This window comes from Sciurus carolinensis, chromosome 7, assembly GCF_902686445.1.
Source record: "Sciurus carolinensis chromosome 7, mSciCar1.2, whole genome shotgun sequence".
Classification (NCBI taxonomy): domain Eukaryota; kingdom Metazoa; phylum Chordata; class Mammalia; order Rodentia; family Sciuridae; genus Sciurus; species Sciurus carolinensis.
The window spans coordinates 115,278,052-115,291,330 of record NC_062219.1 but is presented as its reverse complement, the minus strand read 5'-3'; positions in this window follow the sequence as shown (position 1 = coordinate 115,291,330).

The window sequence follows — 13,279 nt, the reverse complement described above, 5'->3', positions numbered from 1 at the left end:
GGGGTTCCCCCTACCTGCAGAGAACCTTGGGGGTGCTGGATGCTCAACAGTCACTTTGCAGGTCTTTGGGTCATTTAACCAAAGCCTGGGGTGGGGCACTTACCAAATGAGGTTGGGGTCTGGATGTAAAGGAGAGAGTTGGTAAGATGGAAGCCTGGTCTCCAGAGAGGGTGGAATCAGGTCCCAAGGCAGCTTAGACCCTTAAAGCAAGTGGAGCAAGCATGCTGGGTAGGCGATCTGAGTCACGGCACCAAACTGAAAGGAAAACGTGACACAGACGAGAAATGCAGGAACCAGGCAAGGAGATCCACGTGTAGAAAGTTTTATTTGCCAATCAGGATCTGACAAAGGCCATCACTCGGGAAAAGTGAGAGGCAGGAAAAACCTTAGCTCGGGGGTATTTTAAGAGGTGGTTTGGACAGCTTGTGTAAGGTCACACAAGCTTGTATGAGCTGCTTGCATAAGAACTTACAATGGGCTGACAGGACAAGGGAATGTCCTGGGGTGGGGTGGTTAGTGAGAGGTGGGAAGGGGACACTACATTTTAACTCTGGTTTTCTCTGTAAGCACCCCTCTAGGGTGGAAAGCAACTTATGGTAAGAATTTAAAATGGCTACATAGATGCTAAGCCTTGAACCTAATAAGTAGGACTCTGTTCTTCGGTAGTGTAAGAAACTAAGAAGCATGCAAAGGGTTCTACACAAGAACCTCTGTGATTCAAATTACTGATATTGATGAGCCATATGCAAAATGGAAGCCTGTAGAAATCAATGGACACAAAGTATAGATTGCCGTCTTAACTACGCTTGTTACGGGTAATTGCCATCACTAGTGATGAACAGGGGTGACGCTCATCAATCATCCTTGCTAAGGCTGGACGTGTTGGGAGAAGAGGGCAGCTCCAGCCAGGCAGAGCTTCACTCACAGCAGTGGAAGTCACATTGTCTCAACTGCAGGTTCCAAGGTCCTCTTGGAAGCACAGTTTGAGCCCAGAGCTGGATGTTACTGAAGACAACAGCCCTGTAAATGCATGCTGAGGTGGCACTTGGCTCTCAAAGTCTTTGAAATGCTGGTAAAGGCTCGGATACCCAGGAGGGGGCAGGACTCCTGCAGCCATGTCTATTCCATGTGATTTGCCCTCCAGGATTCTTTGGAGCTGACCTTTCCAAAGAGGGGCTTCTTGAGAGAGAGCCTGCTCCTGCTACTGTCCAGATACCTGAAGTGGTTCTGTTGCTTGCCAATCCCATATCCTGCTCATGTGGCTGTTCCTTGGATTTTTGTGAACTATCCCAGGATCCTGGAGACAAAGTTTCTTTTTCTTTGAATTTAACTCATCAGTTTCTGTTGCTTACAACTAAAAAATCTAAACCATTACGGTCCCTACTCCCAAGTAATGACAGTTCACTGTTATTGAACATCTGTTATTCATCGGGTCCTTAAGTATGTCATTGCTAATCCCCCAAACAACTCTACATGCCAGTGTCCCTCCATTCTGTAAGTGAGGAAATGGAGGTCTTAGACAACTTGCTCAAAAATAAAAAGCTAGTAAGCAGAAGACCAGTATTTGAACTCATTTCTCTCTAACCACAAAACATAATTTGGGGGGATTTTCTTCTCTGTTGTTCCATGTTACCCCTGACAAAGATTTTATCACCTACTGACTAGTCCTCTCTACTACCAACTTATGCCCACTTACCAACTTATGCCCACTTACAAATGCACACATACCATGCTCGGACTAGGGCCAGGCTTTCTGCAGAGTACTTGTCAATACTAATCAAGGGGGATGACAGGGACAAAAACTCATGTCCCCCAAACTTCAGCAAAGGGAGATTCAGTCTTGGGAATCTTGTGACTTGCATGGAATTCCAGGAGAGATGAGGAGGATCATGTGTTTGAAGGAAGTTTAAAGAGAACCACAGGAGTTCTGTTGCTTAACTCCACCTTCTAATTGGAAAACTGAGGTCAGGAGAGGGAAAAAGGTGTGACCAGATCACAGCCATGGAGTGGCTGAGGCAGCCAGACCTCTACCTCTGGTGTTTTCCACTAGCCATACCCGGGATGTGGTTTATCCCATCCATTCTGACCCCTTCATAACCACGTCTGTGATGGCCGTGCTGCTCTCCAACGGCAGCGTGACAAGCTGGCCTGGGTTTGTTCCCCATCACCTGAGTGTGTACACTTACACCAGGTGTTGTCCTCAGGGCACCCTGGCTTTTGAGGGGGTCCGTATCATGCCATAGGGAGATCCTTTCTAGGAAGATGTCTCTCAGGGAACTATTTTCTTCTTGGATTTCTGGGGTATTCAGAAGTGAGAGAGATGATGCAGTGACACTTGAGAGTTGAACACCCCGAGGGACTTGATTTCAGATGGACACTGTCTCTGCCTCGGGTGATGTGATCCTAATGACCACGTGCTGGAAACTCTGGGCAGGCTGCCCTGATGGCCCAGCCCATCTGCCTATCTACCTCTGGCGTTGGCGGACAGGGCAGCCCCAGTCATCTTGATCTAAGAACGAACACATCTTGCTGGAACATGCCTTCAAAGAGGCTCAGCAGATGGAAGGGGCCCCCCGTGAGGGACGGGGTGAGACCAGCAGCAGGGTACTGTGCCTCTCATTGCTGACTTCAGCACACCTGATGTGGACAGAGCCCTGCCTCTAGGGTAGAGGGCAGGGTCTGTCTTCTACCTCCAGATGGTTTGGTTTGGTTTGTTTTTCCCCCAGAGCGGGGGGGGGGGGGTGGAAGCCAGGGCCTTGTGTATGCTAAGCACGCTCTCCCACCGAGCTGCGCCCCAGCCCTCTGCCTCCGGACCTTCTCTGGAGCTGTAGCGTTCAGTTCACATTCAGGCATAGCCAGGAAACATGGGGGACTTAATTCCAAGGGCAGCCCTCCCTGGGGGACAGAAGTCGGTGGACAGCTGTCCTAGCTTCCTCCCTTCAAAAGGCAATTCTGAGGCACATTCTACATAGTTCTGCAGGGTGGCCCTAACACGATGAAACGCCAGTTTGCCACATCAGTCCCCGACTCTAATCTCAGTAATGCCCTCTTTTTTATTGGTTCTTTTTAGTTATCTGTGACAGTAGAGTCAATTTTGACATACCGATACAAGCATGGAATAAATCTCGTTCTAATTCAGACCCCCTTCCCTCTCCCCACCACCGCTCCCTTTCCTCTATTGATCTTTCAATAATGCACTCTTTAAAGAATCTGTGATAAAGTATGCCATCTTAAGCATTTTTAAGTGCACAACTCAATGGCATGACTTATATTCACAATGTTATGCAATTGTTACACTACCTGGTTCCAGAACTTTAAGGTCACCCAAAATAGACACTTTGTACCCATTAAAGTCCCCTTCCCCTCTTCTCCCCAGCCTATGGTAACCTCCAACGTCCTTAGTGAATTTGCCTATTTTAGCTATTTCATATAAGTGGGATCACACAATATTTGTTCTTCATATCTGACTTACTTCACTTGGTTTTCAAGGTTCATCTCTGTTCATTAGAACTTCATTATTTTTGTAGTTGAATGATATTTGTGTGCATATACCACATTTTGTTTATCCATCATATGTTGGATATTTGGTTCGTTTCCCTTGGGTTATTATGAATGGTACTGTAATGAACGTGGACATACACATATCTGTCTGAGGCCCTCTTTCTTTCTTTGAGGTAAATAGTAGTGGAATTTACTGGGTTTTTATGGCCATTCTTTTCAATTTTTTAAGAAGCTGCTGAACTGATCCAAAGCAACTGTACCATTTCTACCATCAATATATGAAGGCTTCTATTTATCCACATCTTTGCCATTACTTGCTATTTTCATCATCATTATTATTTTCAGTATTAGTCTAGTAGGTGTGAAGAGGCATTTCATTGTGGTTTAGATTTGCATTTCCCTGATGACTAATGATGTTGAATATCTTATGTGCCTATTGGCCATTTCTATATCTTCTTTGGAGACATACCATGTAAGCCCATATTAAAAATTAGGTCAGTTCTTTTTATTATTGACTCGTAGGGGTTCTTTTTATAATTCATTATTTACTTATGGGAGTTCTTTCTATATCCTGGATATTGAGTTCTTATCTACTATTACAAGATTTGGAAATATTTCTGCCATTCTACAAGGGTTATTTTCACTTTTCTTTGCTACACAAAAGCTTTCAGTTTTGATGAAGCCCAATATAGCTGTTCTTTCTTCTGCTCCTGCTTGTGGTGATGTACCTAAAAATCCATGACCAAATCCAGTGTTGTGATTTAATCCATCCTCTGAGAGTTATATGGTTTTAGCTCTTCCTTTTAGGTCCTTGATCCATTCTGAGTTCATTTCTGTATATGGTATGAGGTGAAAATCCAATTGGCCTACCTAGCATCATCTGTTGGAAAAATTATTTTCCCTTTAATGGACTTGGCACCTTGTCGAAATCAATATGCCACTGAAAAGTTTGTTCTTACACTCTCGTTCCTATTCTGATGGTCTGTCTATTCTATACAAATACTTGACTGTTTTGATTATTGTTTTATAGTTTTGAAATTGAGAAGGACAAATCTTTCAACTTTGTTCTTTTTCAAGATTGTTTTTGCTGTCTGGGGGCCCTTGTAATTTCATAGGAATTGGTGGATCAGTTTTTCCATTTTGGAAAAAGACTTTATTTTGATTGGGACCATGTTGAAATTTTATATTGCTGTAGGTGTGTTGCCGTCTTAACGGTATGAGGTCTTCAAAGCCATGAACAAGGGATATCTATTTTTTAATCTATTTATTACTATAATTATAGTAGGTGTGAAGACCTACTAAAAATAAGGTCTTTCATTTATTTCAGCAATGTCTTATAATTTTCAGCGTATAGGTCTTTCACTTCCTTGGTTAAATTTCTAGGTATTTCGTTCTTTTAGATACTTGCAAATGGAACTGATTTCTTAATTTCTTTCCATATTATTCATTTCTAGCATATAGAAGCAACCAAATTTTGTGCATGGATTCTGTATCCTGAAACTTTGCTAAATTTGTTTATTGACTGGTAGTTTACTTGTTTCTTTGGTAAAGGAGTAGAAAAAATATCTTTGCAGACAACATATTCTAAACAAAAAGAAAAATCCCAATTTGGATTCTGTTTACTTATTTTTCTTTTGGAATTGTTCTGGCCAGAAGGTCCAGTTCGGGCTGGATAGCAGTGACCAGAACAAGCATTCTTGCCTACTTCCTGTTCTTCGGGAAAAAACTGTCAGTCTTCCACCACTCAATTTGACGTCAGCTGTGAACTTCTCATAAATGCCTTTTATCATTCAGAGGAAGTTTCCTTCTATTTCTAGTTCCCTGAGTATTTTTATCATAAAAGGTGTCGACTTTTGTCAAATGCCTTTATGCATCATTCAGATAATCTTGTGGGAGTTTCCCCTTCACTCTAATAATGTACTATATTGTATTCATTGATTTTTTTTTTTTCTATGATACACTACCCTCGAATTCCTAGGATAAATCATCCTTGATCATGATGAACAATCCTTTTAATATGGTGTTGGATTCAGATTGATAATGTTTTGTGGAGGATTTTTGCACCTATGATCCTAAACAATATTGGTCCATAAGCTGCTTCTTTGCAGTGTTATGTTGCTTTGGTATCAGGGTAATGCTCACCTCATAAAATGAGTTGGGAAGTATTCCTTGCTCTGCTATATTTTGGGAGGGTTTCAGAAGTTGCCTTCTGTTTTCTGTAAGGACCCTGACAACTCATTGCCTAAAGTGAAGGGAGGGACAATTTATCAGGGAACTTACCTCAAGTTTTTCCTTGGTGATGGCCACTAGCCCATTCCCAGACTCCAGGAGAGTGATCTGTTTCCTCCCTCACTGGATAAAGGGCTGGTTGGTGCATCTGGGCAGGAAGATCACAGCTCTGGAGCCAGAAGTTCTTGCCCAATAGCACTGTTCTCTCACTAAGCCCCGTGTGACCCCAGGTCAGTCACTTCTGCTCTTTGGTCTTTAAAAATGGTGCTGACTCCCTTGCTTGAGAGCTCTGCTCATGACTGCATCCAAGATGTCAGTGATGGATGCCCCCTCCTCATGCCAGATAGTACCTCCACTTGGGACCAGTCCTCAGTATAGAATCCAACCACCCAGACCCCACCGCTCCTCCTCATCCTGGGAACACATGAGATCTCCCTTCAGGTTACCTACAACGCCACCCTTTTCCCTCACTCCTAGGAACTCAGGGATAGGAATGCACTCTGTCATTGCCTTCTGAATGTTCAGATGGAAAAGGTTTCACACCACCAATCCTTGGGGCTTTCCAGGATTGGGGAATTTTCCTGGGACTATCTTTCCTCCAAATGAAGCCTTCTGATTCTGAGTTTCCCAGAATGCCCTTTTAAGTATTTGAGGCTTCCCCAGGACTGAACAGGGTTATGACTAACAAAATCAACCAAGCATCATGAGACAAAGCACTTTTATTTGTGAACAATAGCTGCTTCTAACTTTATAGAAACCAATGAATCAAAGCAGTTGATTGAATAGGTGTCCAGACTGAAGGTCAGCCCCTGATGGTAGGATGGATATCCATGTAAAGAGGGAGTTGAGAAGGCGGTCACATACTCAAGGAATGGAATGGAAGAAATATATCAGTTGTCTTTCATTTCTTCCATGGAAGCCAACTCTAGGAACTTGAATTTAAGACATGGGAACTGAGTACCTGAAAAATCTTTGGGAGGGCTACAAACATGGGCTTCAGGCTGGCTCCAGGGAAGCTCCTTGGGACACTTTGGAACTTAACTGTTGATGAAACTGCTCCTCTGAGCATTGGAACTGTTGAATTCAAGACCACAGCCATGTGCCAGAGTCTAGGAATCTAGAATCGGGGCCAGCCCTGTAACTGTGCCCTGTCTGTCTGGAGCTGCTCTCAAGGCTGCGATGTGATTTTCAGCTTTTTTATCCAACACAGTTCCTTCTGAGTGCCAAGGAGGTTGAAGAACGGGCACTGATACTGCTGCAGGGAGAAAAGAGGGCCCCACCTCTGCAACCGTCCCAAGGCAGCGGCTAGGTGGCCTCATCTGGCGAAACAGCATCTAGTTGGAGAACCTCATTCACGTGTTGAACAGTAACTACAAAGAAGTCTAAGGAATGTAGATTTTAGTTCTCCAGACTTTGCAGTGCAGGACACCCTTGGAGTGGGGCAGAATGGAATGTGAGCAAGCTGATCTACTTACGGTGCCCACCATGGTAGCTTCCTGCATCGGAAGGGGCTGTCTGCATGTGTCAAATCCCCCTAGGGGCTTGCCAACCTTCTAGTGCCTTCCTTTTTCTCAGGGGTAGATGTAGACCAATATGACTGGGTTTGACATGTCCTATACCCTCCTATACTCATGTCTGCAGAGTTGGGCAATAAATTAAATCAGATTTGATTTAGTAACTATAGACTGTGTGCATGAAAGAAATGGAAAGATGAACACAAGACATTGATATCTGGACATCTCAAACAATGCTAATGTTCAATTCTTCAAAACTTTAATGTTCGCAAGACAATAGAAGATTGGATCTGTGCACAGACCTGGGTTTAAATCCCAGCTCTGTCACGCATGACCCTAGATAGTTGCTTGACTTCTGAGCTTGTTCTTTCTTTTTTCCCCCCAGTCTGTAAAGTGGAACTAATGCTATTGACTTTGTAGGGTTGTGGCCAACAGTAAAATGAGACAGCCCTGTTACATGCCAGGTAGAGTGCCAGATGCACATCCGTGGGGGCTCTAATGAATGCCCCATTGTCCTGGCTCACACATTTTGAAATAAGAACCAGTCCCCATGGCAGAGAATGTTCTCTCGGATAGAGAGCAATTGCTGGATGAGAAGAAGTGATATTTTTTTCTCGAGTGCTTCTGGGAAACCTCCCCAGACCCTGCCCTGCTGCTGTGGGCAGCACAGGTGACCCGAGAGCACAGTATCCACACAGGCGGCACGGTGAGAGGGAACGGCAGCAAAGGGTTTTCATACAATTCATCAGCATCAGTGTTTGTTAAACTGCAGGTCGAGACCCATTAGTGAGAAGCCGGATCGATTTAGTGGGTTGTGATCAGCATTTTCACAGAATGAAACTGAGTGAAGGGAAAGAGAAGAAGAAAGACGAGACAAGGAAAGAGAATGTGAATCTTAATGAGTGACTGCTCTGAAAAACTATCATTTCCCTTCCTGGGGGCATGCACCTGATCACAAGCCCACACTGGGTCACAATGTCAAATACATTACTTGTTTGCATCACTGCGAAAACTGAAAAATAGTCATCAAGGTACTTGGTCTCCTATGCTGGTGTGGGAGAACACTGATTATCACCTTGCTATACAACCTGCAATGAAAACGGATTTCATGGAGACTAACTTAATTCCCTAGGTGATGAATGTACACCTGGAAGCCTCCCACAGCCTCGCTGCTCACCCAATACCTGGGACATTGTGGCTTCAATGGCCAGCTACACCCATGTGCAAAGCTGGTCAAGGTTCTGCCCTGAGCCACGGTGCCCTTGGCTCACTCCCTTGCCTTTGCCTGGGCTGGCATGGCAGGAAATCCGGCCCCTTTCTCACTGGCCTCTGGGCTGAGCTCATCTGAGCTGTCCACTCTGCTCCCCTGCACGCGTGGCTACCTTTATGCAGTGCCTCTCACCTGCTGCTCCCACAGCTACGTGGCTTTCTGCTCCCAGCCAGAAAATAGTCCCTACTGCGCGCTTCACAGCCTGCACACAGCTCCTGCCGCTGCCCTCGGCACCTGGCTGTGGTCTTCTTCACGGTCCTCAGCAGCAAGAGGATATCCTCGCGGAGCCCCGCCAGCCTCTGAGCCTCGCTCTCCTCATCTGCATGGGAGTCGTGATAGAAACAATGGTGCCTGTTTCTCAGCACCACGAGAGATGGTCGAGGGACGTTGGAACCTGCAGGCCCTTCAGAGGGGCTGTCCAAGCTTGGGGGTTGTCGGACCCTCCCCAGTTCCCTGATCCCCTTCCCTCTCCTCCCTACTCTCTTGTCCCCTTCTCCTGGATGCTGTTTTCCTCTGTGTGGAAACTCCATCTTGGAAGAAAAAAAAATTCTAGGAACTGCTGCTCCTGGAAGCCCCACACCACTTCATCTTTGGTGTTCTCTGTCCTCCTGACTGAACCCCTCCCCTCCGCTCCCAGGGGTGGCCATAAGATGAGTGGGAGAATTTTTCACTTTCAAGCTGTTCTGTGTGGGCGGCTCTTATTGGAATATAAATGGCCTGACTCCTAAATGTGTAAACGGGATAGCTTCATCCCCCTTTCAGGTTTTAGGCACTGGGGTGTGTGTACCAACCCCCGCCCTAGGAAGAGCCCTGAACTGGGTGTTGTAAGTGGAGTCATGGTCCAGAGGGCCCACAAGACTTTCCTGAGAATCAAACCAGGAGTCGACGCTTAGCAGGGTGCTGCCCAGTGACTTTCGGTGATGAGGGAATTGTTCGGTTTGTGCCAATGCAGTAGCCACTCGAAGCTAGCAAGAACGCTAGCAGGACTGAGGAACACAAGTGCTCATTGTTTTAAATTTTAATTCGTGTAAATGCAAATGGAAGTCGTCCTATGCCTGGCTGCCACCATGTCGGACAGCACAGCTCAGAATCCACCTAGTCCCTCCTCCCCACCTCCCGCTGGGAATCTGTCCTCCGAGTCTCTATCCATGGCGGCCCTTCACTCCAGAGACCCCCTCCGCCCACGCCCAACAGCCCCAGAATCCGAGCAGCAGTTAACGTGACAGCAAAGGCTGCAGCCCAGAGAAGGGAAAAGAGAGGAGCATAAACAGCATTAAAGAAACTACCATGAAGATGAAGTGATTAAGGGAGCAGGGCTCCTGCCCAGACAATCCTGCCTAATGAAGTGTGGCAGGCAGCCGACTCTTGGGCCCAGTTCTAAGCCAGAGATCCGCCATTTCCTCCTCACGAGCTTCGGGTCTTCTGCTGTCAGCTCCCCGTCCACCTCGGCACCTTGCCTTCCAGGGTAAACTGAGAGACAGTAACTTGTTTTCCTGTGTCTTCAAGACAGGCTGAGGGGAGCCAGGTTAGATACAACCACATCGCTGGGTACCCGGCTGAGCACAAAGAGCTGGCCTGGAAGATGGCAGGTGCCAGACAGAGAGGAGCCCAAACCCCACCTTCCTGTGAAATTTCTGGGCAGGTCACTCCACCCCGCTGGGACTCAGTTTCCCCATCTGTCAGGTGGAGTCGATGATTAAATCACAGCAAGTGTCCCCATCCCTGGCTTTGCTCATTCAGTTCTCCAACCAGCAGTTAGGAGCAGTGGTCAGCACTCTGACCAAACGTGGCACATGGAATCCCATAAAATAAAGGCTTGCCTCTTGACAGCAAGGGATGGGTTCCAGAGTCGGGAGGGAAGGGGTCCCCAACCCCCTGCTACTTATTATGGAGAAGACTGATGGCTTCCTGATAGCACAGGGACCTTGGTTTTCTTGTTTGTAGCCATAGTTCCCAACACATGTGGAACCTGAGGCTTCCACTCCTTCATCTGCAAAATGAGAATGGAATCTTTCCCAGCTCAAAGGTCCTGCCTGCTCCCTGAGAGGGAGACAGCAGTATGCACCTGGGGACTCCATGCAACCAAGATTTTCCTTACTTCCAAACTCCCTCTTCCCTGTGTCTCATGTGAAAATCCTGATTAGGCGCCCAGGGAAGAGAACACGGACGCTCAGCTCTCTCCCGGCCCCTTCCCTACTCAGAGTGCTCTTCTCTGCTGTCCCCAACTTGCTCCTTTCATTCCTCAGCTCTGAGGGGGAATTTGCATATTAATTTGAAAATGAGATCAGTTATTAGGCATAACCTGTCATGTATCATCCAATGCATCTGGACCTGGATTAGATTCAATATTGCCACAGAATAAAGACAGGGGGTAGAAAAACTAAATAATTTAAACTCATTATTCTACTAATCCTCCCACTTGGCTGGGCTCCCTGGAGGTGTGTTAGGAGGTAATTGAAAACACAGATTGGCTGAGAAGACACTGGAGACGAACATGGCCAGCCTGGAAGCATGATGGGCTTTTCCTCTCATTTACCCCGAGGAGGGAAGCAGAGTGGAAGGTGGGGAGAGGCTCTGGGAACACAGGGGCCAGAGATGATGTCTCAGGATCCAGGACACAGTCTGGCTGCAGGAGGCACAGAGGTTGAGGCTGGGCCTCTGCTGCCCCAGCAAGGGAGGCAGAAAGCAGGAGGGAGAGCGAGGAAGACCTCTTGGCCCTCTTGGCAGTGCCTGCCCGTCCTGCCTTGGCCCAGGCCTGTTCAGCCTCAGACCGAAGAGAACGCCAAGCCTGAACTCGAACAGCAGCTCAGACCTGTTTTGTTCGGCTTCATTGCACAGAGCCCTTTTAAAGAGACAAAGTTAGTGGCAATTTGGACACATCTGATAATTTCATAGAAACCCAGATCCGGCAGCGCTTGGACCACCGTGGGCCGGAGTTGAGTCTCACTCAGGTGGAGCTAGAGACCCAGGCGGCTGGCCCCCTGCTTGTTTCCTGTCTGGATCCCCCAGGCACCGTTTGCTGTTCCCTGCCTCTAAGTGGCAGCTTTCGGGAAACGCATCAGCTGCAGGAGGTGATCAGAGGAGCCCAGGCTCCCAGACACTCAGCTAGGCTATTATGGCCTGGGTGCAAACAAGGGTGAAGAACAAAGTCTTTGGTTTGGGGAGCGTTGAGGGGGCACGAGTGGACTCTATACAGAGAAGGCAAACCCAGGAAGCTACGAGAACTTGTTAACAGAGGGCTTCAGAGGAAAATTGTGCAGTGTTGGCCGGGGAAACAGGGAGGTCCGTTGAGATTGGCTGGTCCTAGGGAGAGATGACCAGGCCCAGTCCTATTGTGGTAGGGTGAGGCCCAGACTGGGTACCAGGGAGGGGCAGAAGCTCTGCAGGGCTGAGCTGCAGGGCCCAGGGCAGACAGAAGGCAGTGGCCCTGGCCCCAGGACAGGCTCTGCCAGCAATTGACTTAGCAAATTGCCCTTGGCAAATGTCCAGACTTTTCTGAATACTAATCTCCCCAACCAGACCATGGAACCAGGGTACTTCCTGCTCTCCCTCTTTCCAGGAAAAGAGTAGGATGGGGGAGAGAGCCTATCTCAGTTGAAAGGAACTCAGGGACAAGATACATTCAGGATTGCTGGGAAGGAGGCCAAGAGTCCCATGCGCCCAAGTGCAACCTCTTATGAGCCAACCCCCGCCTCTCTGCCCCCGAGGGCGGAACGGCTGGCACCAGCCACAGGGCAAGCCCATCCCTGACAACAAACCATATGTGTGGTTATTAGAACCATCATTGCTGCTGCAGGGATTAGCGGCTGCTTAATTAATTTCTTCATGAAGAAAGCAGAACCTGTCCCTGTGCAGCCAGGGGCGTGGAGGCACATGGTCCTCCCTCCCCTTTCTCCCCCACCTGTGGGCTTGCTCTATGATTTGTAAGTTCTCCTTTAAGACCAGCACCAGGAACAAGTAACTGGTCCTCTCTGGGCTTCAGTTTCTTCATCTGTCCAATGAAAATGTAGATGGCTGCTATTATCTTTTCTGTTTCTTCTCTGAACCTCCTCACTGAAGGAGAAAAAAAATTAACAAAAAGAGAATGAGCATTAAAAATCAATACTCTGGCTTTTTATCAATTAAGCCCTCTAGTCATGTGGGAAGCGTTTCATTAATGGTTTCCATCCAACTGGAGCCCGGTGACATGAAGCGGGGGTAAAAATTCCCTTGTTACCTAAGCGAGTAAAAGAAGTGAGTGAAGTAAATCCTTAGCTCATATCTCACCATGGTGACACTGGCAGGCTTGTTAGCAAAGTTGGAAAATGACCTGTGGTTGACAAGATCTCTCTTGGACCAAGAATGAATCTTGCATTTGGGGTCTGTCCTCCAAGATCAGATCAAATGAATCACTGCACGCGGGCCTCCCCGGTGCTTTGTGAAGTCCTTATCACAGGCATCAGGCGTCCTGTGTTTATGAGCTGTCTTCTCATAAAGTGAGTGCCAGCCTGTGGGTCTCTTAGGTGTCTGCCCCAGAGCGGGTCTCCGAGAATGATTGGGCAGTAGATGAATGGATGATGGGTGGTTTCTAGAACCACTTGTTCACTGGGGATCAGGGCTGGGAGGCTGTCAGGGCATCTTCAGGGCCTGCATGCTAAGCAGTATCTGCTGGGGACTTCTGCAACACCAGGTGTCCAGGACCCTCAGGAGAAGCCTCAGTGACTTCCTTTGCCACACTCCCCACCCCAGACCTCGCTGTTCTGCATCATCAAACCTTGACAATCGG